Raw genomic sequence first — 7,059 nt, forward strand, 5'->3', positions numbered from 1 at the left:
CTCAGGAACTCTTGGGTTCTAATGGCTTTTTCTGCCATTTAGTCCATAAATAGAAAGCATGTTTCCTTTTGTCAGAGAGGATTTTTTTGTAATATCAAGAGTTTCAATTCTAGAGAAAGAGGAAGAATTTCATGATAGCCACAAGAAAGGTTCAGAAGAGGAGACATCTCTGAGTGTCTTTGGTAAGACACTGCCCCCCCCCCCCCCCGAACAAGATGAAGAAATCCTTCACCTTGGATGGGGGGACAGGGAGAGGCAAAGAGAAATCATAACATTTCCCGTGACTTGTCTTTCCAGACATCTTGAACAGAGGCCATGAACTGGACAAGACTGAAGACTGCTGTTTGGCCTCCCTTACCTAAAGCCTGGACTAGATCTACTCAAGAGAACTTCTGCCTAAGGAATTCAAAGCTGGTGCTAAAAGGTATGTAGGGAAGAAGGGAGATGAGTGGGTACAGTCACGTCTTGGTCGCTCAAGCACTGGCTTTGCAAAGTACTTAGTAGATGAATCTCAGTTTCTCCTCAAGTGTGATAAAGAGAGGAGGAGCTTCTCTTGAGGCTGTCATGGCTGAAGCTGTCCTTTTAGGGTTAGGGTGAAATATCACTTTCTCCAGGAAGCTTTTGCACCCTTGAGCAGAAAATCTAATTGCAGTTGTTTTAGGTCTTTGCTGGAAAAGACCTGAGCCCTATGTATTCCTTTTCTGGTGCACAGAAGTCTTGTAATTACTTGTGCGTCAATATATTCTCTCTCCTAGAGTGGGAGCTTTTGCAGAAAACAGATTTGGGAAGAACGAAAACTGAGTGCTTAAAAAAAAGAGAATCTTAATATTTTCAGAAAGTGACCTTTTATTTTAGAAACTATCTGGAGCTCACTGAAGAGACTGTCTACAAAGAATCTAGGCTACATTTTTGGGGTTTGGAGGATGCTCCATCCTGAAAATAGAGAAGAGGGGATCCCAGAAGTCTTTCTTCCACCCAGGGCAACAAGAGAGGATTTATTAGGATGTTGCTGGCAGGTATGAAGAGAGGGTTTGTGTATTTCGTGTTGTTTTCTTGCTCCATGATAGCTGGTCCCAGTGCGTGTGTGTGTGTGTGTGTGTGTTTGTGTGTGTGTGTGTGTGTGTGTGTGTGTGTTTGAAGTCTGCACAGGAAGTCTGAATTATGAGTCTCACTGCTAGATGAATTCCAAGGCCCTGTGAGCCGGGGCCAAACCATGGGCCAAGAACAGTGCAGAATGCTGGCCACTGTGTGAAGAAGTGGGGCAGGAGGGAAGGATGTGTACTGGCCCAGTGGCAAGGAAGCCAATGGTTTGGGGTCGGGGAGGGAGATGGGTAAGGACATTGTGACACAACTATCATTTAGGATTTCCTTAGCTAGCTGTATTTGTCTAACTTCCAAGGTACCTGGCCGTGACCCAGTGTGGTAAGAACATTGCTGTGAGAACCTGGACCACAGTCACTGTGGAAAAAGATGTTGCCTCATTGTGGAAAGATTTTTACAATCTGCAATTTGCTATAGACCAGCAGTCCTCCTACTGACAGCCTTGAAAAAAATTAAAAATAAATTTAGAGTTTATGCATAATAAAAACTTTATGTGCCATAAAAATTGTTTCTCTGGGACTGCATTAGGATCCTTGTCTGAGCCACATCTTCTGGAGCTTGTGTTTGGTGATGTGTTGATTTAATTCTCTAATCCATGCCAAATGAAATAAATATCCCTATTTTTGATCTGGTAACACAGAGTGGATGGCCAAGGGACCTGTGATCAAAGGTTGTACTCCCTCAAGGACCAACAGCTGAATGCTCTACTGCAGGATATTATAGCTTTCAGACTGGCTGACCAAAGGCAGCCAGGCATGTGCTTAACATGGAGACATGAAGTAAAGTAACATTAAAACAAATAATTCTGACTATGCCCAACTAGTCATGCATTGGCTGGAATTGCATATACTTTCATTTGAAGTGGGTCAGCGGAACTCAGAATGTTCCATTTGCATCATCTTAGTTTGTTAGGATTACACTGACCAAAATTAATTGGGTTTGGCTCATGCAGTATGATTAGCTTAATATTTACTCAGTTTTTAAACTCTTCTGGAGAAACCATACTGAACCAATTCAGTTCAGATATCAGATGCACCAAATCTGAAAATTAGCCACTCTCATGGCCTCTGCCTGGCCCAGAATTCTGACAATCTCTGATTCTGGAAGAATCGAAGCCATTTGTCCTTTAAGATGGCTGTGGCCTCCCCCCGTGCATTTCCGTTAGGGACCCAGTCCTACACGCAGTGGTGCTCAGTCTCACCAGCACTTCAGCAAGCTTTCACTTCAATAAGACTCAACCATTTAGAGATGTATTCACATCTCCTCTGATGCCACTGTCTTCATGGGTATGTAGGTATACATGTTTCCCTGCTCATGCTGAATCCCAGAAACTTCTTCAGTCACAATACTGAAGGAATTCATATGGTAACAAACAGCTATCAAACACAGACCAGACTTCTTGACAACGACAACAAAAAGGATACATTTCAGGTAGGACTAAGTGTTATTACTGTTCTTCTCAAGGGGTTTGGACAAATTTCTTCGGATATTGCGTATTTGAGGAAAAACCACAAAGGGAAATGTATGAACAATTTTTGTATTTCTAAACTGATGGATTTCAATTCTAAAATGAATGATCTCTACACATGAAGCAAAGTGGGGAAATCAGAGCCCAGAGACCTGCAGAAACATGTCCAATTGGAGCAAGCAGTGGTTTAATGAGTCACTCGTCTTAGCCTAGTCTATGCAGCCTGGATCCCACTTTCTTCTTAAAATCACAAACAATAAGCAATTCCAGCTTATTTCTTTTCTTTATGTAAGTTATTTATTTTTTAATTTACAGTAAATGGAGGACGAACATTATCATAAAAAGCCATTGTCCAGTTTGAAGTGGACATGTTAATATAGAGAAGGGTATTCTCATGCTGTTACTCGATGAACACAAGTGTATAGTAGAAAAGTCTAATCGCAGGGTGGTAAAGAGGAACCTGCTGTTTCAGTATTTCTGAACCATCAATGTTTCAAATTTTAATGGCTATAGCCAACATTTTTTTCATTTCTTTTAAGTAGAAATATCTCTTGCTATAAATATTTGTCTAACCTATATCCACACACATGCATATACACAGAATCATCATATATATTCAAAGTTTCCATTTTCTAGTTTCACCAGTACCATTTTATATGGTACCATTTAAGTCCTCGGGAAGTGGCAGCATTACAACAGAGATTCCTTGAGCATCTTAGAACTGATAGGTCACTTTGTGTCAAGATAGTCTCCCAGACACTGTGTTCTATAAGGAAGATAAAGAACAAATACTGTCAAAGAACTCACCCAGTTTTAATCTAAAGTGTTTTCAGAAGCTCCCTTTAACCAAATTGCTTTAAATCAGTACTTCAATATGGGCGAAAGAAATAGAAATAGCTTCTTGTGCAATTATACTTAGCAGATTTGAGTGGACTCCTTTGTACTAACCACTCCCTTTAAAATCACTATTATCCTGATTTAAATATAACATTTCTTGTAGGCGGATTAAAAGTAAAAGTTATGGTGGCACCTGGGTGGCTCAGTCAGTTAAGCGTCCGACTCATGATTTTGGCTCCGGTCATGATCTCAGGGTGCTGAGTGTGGAACCTGCTTAAGATTCTCTTCCTTCTCTCCCTCTGCCCCTACTTCCCTGCTTCTGCTCTCTCTCTAAAAAAAATTTTTTTTTAAAGTTATGGAAAATTTCAAATGCACAAAAGTGGAGAAAATAATATAATAAGCCTTCACATAGCATCAGTTAGCATCATTTTGGGACAGGGTTGGGATTCAATAGTTTGTCAGATGATATCTTAAAAGTATAAGGCAGTTGTATGGCTTACACCATCCACCTAGTCACAGGTCAGGGTTCCACTAATTTAACAATGGCACAGACACGGAGAAACTATTCTTGCCTGAGGGTAACTGAGTTTCAAGTAGGAAGATGGTCCATACGGCAGAAAGGATTCCTGAATTCATCATTTTGTTCATTTCTAGCTAGCAATCACGAAGCACCTGTTCCGTGCCAGGCATCGTCAGGCCCCGGGAGGCAAAGGTGCCATCCTTCCGGCTGCTGACGTCTAGTAGGGGCTGGAAACCAGCCCCACCTCACAGCTGACCTTCACCTCAACAGGACAGAATGGGCTAGAATGGAAAAGATAAATTTGGTTTTGCTTTGATGGGAAACTCAACAGTCTCAAAAACAAAATACCACAGAAATAAGAAAATTGCCCTAGAAACGACTACCGTTTAAGGGATGACTTGTGGGTCATGGAGTTTCTGCTGAATTGAGTGCAGCCAGAAACCGGCCCGTACGGATTAGATTCAAGCCCCTAAAACGCTGCAGACGGTTAAAGAGAAAACTCTCAAGGGTATTGCTGCAACCTAGACCGTAAGAGCGAAGGAAGGAGGTTTTCACGAATCCTCAGAAGAAAGTCTTCTAAGACACATAAAGAAAAGAGATATCTGTTTGCCATGTGTGCTTTATTTTATTTTCAAGATTTTATTTATTTATTTGAGAGAGAGAGAGAGAGAACATGAGAACATGAGCAGGGGGGAGGGTAGAGGGAGAGAGAGAAGCAGACTCCCCGCTGAGCAGGGAGCCTGACATGGGGACTGACACCGGGCTTGATCCCAGGACCCTGAGATCATGACTTGAGTCGAAGGCAGACGCTCCACCATCGGAGCCACCCAGGTGCCCCTGTTGTGCGTGCTTTAAATAAGGACATTCTGTCTCTATCTTCAAGTGTCTTCAGGGGAAGTGTCTTCTGAGTGGACGATGAACAACTAAGGATGTTACCTCAAGTGCGGCAAAGGCTTTGAGAAAGCACTGGGTTTATATGGGGGCAAATCATGAGACAGAAAGAAAAAAACAGAAAGAAAGAAGGAGGGGGAAAGGAATAATGAAAGAAACTTACACGGTTCAGGCTATGCTGGGTGAGTACAGAAAGTCCCCCCATTACTAGAAAAGCAGCCCTGCAGAGCAGTGAAGAACACACACACGACGGCTGAAATGCCAGGGTCAAATTCTACCCCTACAGTTATCTAGTTGTGTATTCAGTGAGTAATTTCTCTGTGCCTCAACTTACTCATTTCTATGGTGGGAATACATGCATAGCATGGGCTTGGTGGGAGGATTCTTTACAGTAGGAGGGAAGGTCATACAGTGAGAACCACATAAACGCTTCCTATTATCGACCTGCCCTTCCCTCACAGTTCCTCTTACAAACAGTAATGTATTTTCTAATCACCTCAGGCTAGGCCCCTGTATGCTTGTTTTTGACGGACCTCCAGATAACTAAATTCTATCCTATTTCCCTTTGAAGGCCCTGATGAACTGATCAGGTAAGACCTCTGGCCTCTTGTTTCTACAATCTTTCAACTGTCACCTAAGAAGAAATCTGAATAAAAGAAGTAACATCTGTGTGTACGTGGTGGGGGGTGGTGAGCAGGGAAGAGAGAGACAGACAGGGTTCAAGACTGAGAACCAGACTTTCTGAAGGTTAGGAAGCAAAACTAGGGCAGAAATAGAAACCACAAGTATGGACGTATTCAAACCAGAATTATATAGGAGCTTAGGAGGAAAGAATATTATGTCCTGTTGTGGTTTATCCACAAGCTGCAGTGCTGGGCCAATCCTGGAGATTCTAAGGCTGTTTTCAACCCAGAAATTCCTGTGTTTTAGAAGAACCAATGGACTCTTCTGTTGACAGACAGACCAGCTTCCTACGATAATGGTTCTACTTTCTGTGCTGCAGAAATGTTGGAGAAGGACTGTTTTTCCAGTTTGGTAGGATGCTGTGACAACAGACCACCACAAGTTCCTGAAATGAATCTCAGTTCCCCCTCGGGGCGAAGACCTTCCCGAGAGCTATTTAAGGATATCGCTCCTTTTTCATCTCTGTGCGCCTTCATGGTTTTTCACTCTGGTCCTTAGAAGAGTGTCTGAGGATTTGTTGCCTTCCACTCTCTCTAGGAAACCCCTTACCTGCCTCCACTCTCCACTTACCACCTCCAGTGGGAAAGACGGGAAGGTGGGCTGTGACCATACTTGTTGGGTATCTTTTTGGCCATCCCTCTAAAAAGAGAAGGGGTCTGATATACCTGAAATAGTGCATTCAAGATCATTTGAGCAAAGGGAACCAAACCCAGTGTATTGTCCCAACTAGGCCAAGGCAGTGGGGAAATTCATCTAACAGCAGTTCAGTTCTCTTGGCTGAGCATGACCCTATCCTAGTGCTCTCCTTCTGAAATGCAACCACTCTGAATTACCTAACCACCTGAGAACTCTGAAGTGTGAAGGCAAATCCTTAGATTGTTTTCCTCTAGAAATCTAGGAAAGGAGTTGTTGCAGAGACTGGGCATCTGGAGAGAGGTACGGTTAAGGGGAAAGAAAAGTGTAGAAGGGGCAAAGTCACGGGGACGGGAAGAAACAACTTGCCCACGGGACGATGTCATGAGGGGAAAGCAGGATTCTGTCACTAACATGTTTGCAAGCTTTCGTTCACAACTTTTCTGTAGCTCAGTTTCTTCACAGGCAAAACAACGATAAGGATGCATGTGTCCTAGAGTTGTTGAGAGGATGACATGACAGGACAGGGAGCTTTCTAAAATTTTCCACTGACGTGGGGGGCACCCAAAGGGTGGGTGGTAGGGTGCTTCCTGCAGACGTAGCCCCGAGACCTTCTGCAAAAGTAAAATTTCCCAGAAAATAAGTTTTACTGTAAAATGTATGCCTAGTTTGTATTCTATTCAAAAACAGAATTCTTCTCTGAAAATCTTTTAAGTAAAACTTTGTCCTGAGGTAACTATGTCCATCCCACAGCTCTGTGGGACTCCCTAATGTGAGACTCTTGAACAATGTAGGGAAGGCCTCTGGAGCAAAGCTGTTCCTCAACACAGGGCAGACACCAGTATTTATTACAATTATTATTTTTAAAAATAATATTCCTTTACAGCTCTGCCAAGTGACAGACCCGGTAAGAACACGCACGTTT

At 42.8% G+C, this 7,059-nt stretch overlaps 1 long non-coding RNA gene across 1 annotated transcript; it reads left to right on the forward strand.

Annotated features, from left to right (window-relative positions):
• Positions 1–342: 342 nt before the first annotated feature.
• On the forward strand, positions 343–1,600 carry LOC103663621. Its single transcript, XR_568825.1, has 3 exons — positions 343–424; positions 856–1,016; positions 1,400–1,600. It is a non-coding gene; the product is annotated as an uncharacterized LOC103663621 (long non-coding RNA).
• The last annotated feature ends 5,459 nt before the right edge of the window (positions 1,601–7,059 follow it).

Source organism: Ursus maritimus, unplaced genomic scaffold, assembly GCF_017311325.1.
Source record: "Ursus maritimus isolate PB19 unplaced genomic scaffold, ASM1731132v1 scaffold_5, whole genome shotgun sequence".
In the NCBI taxonomy this organism is placed as follows: domain Eukaryota; kingdom Metazoa; phylum Chordata; class Mammalia; order Carnivora; family Ursidae; genus Ursus; species Ursus maritimus.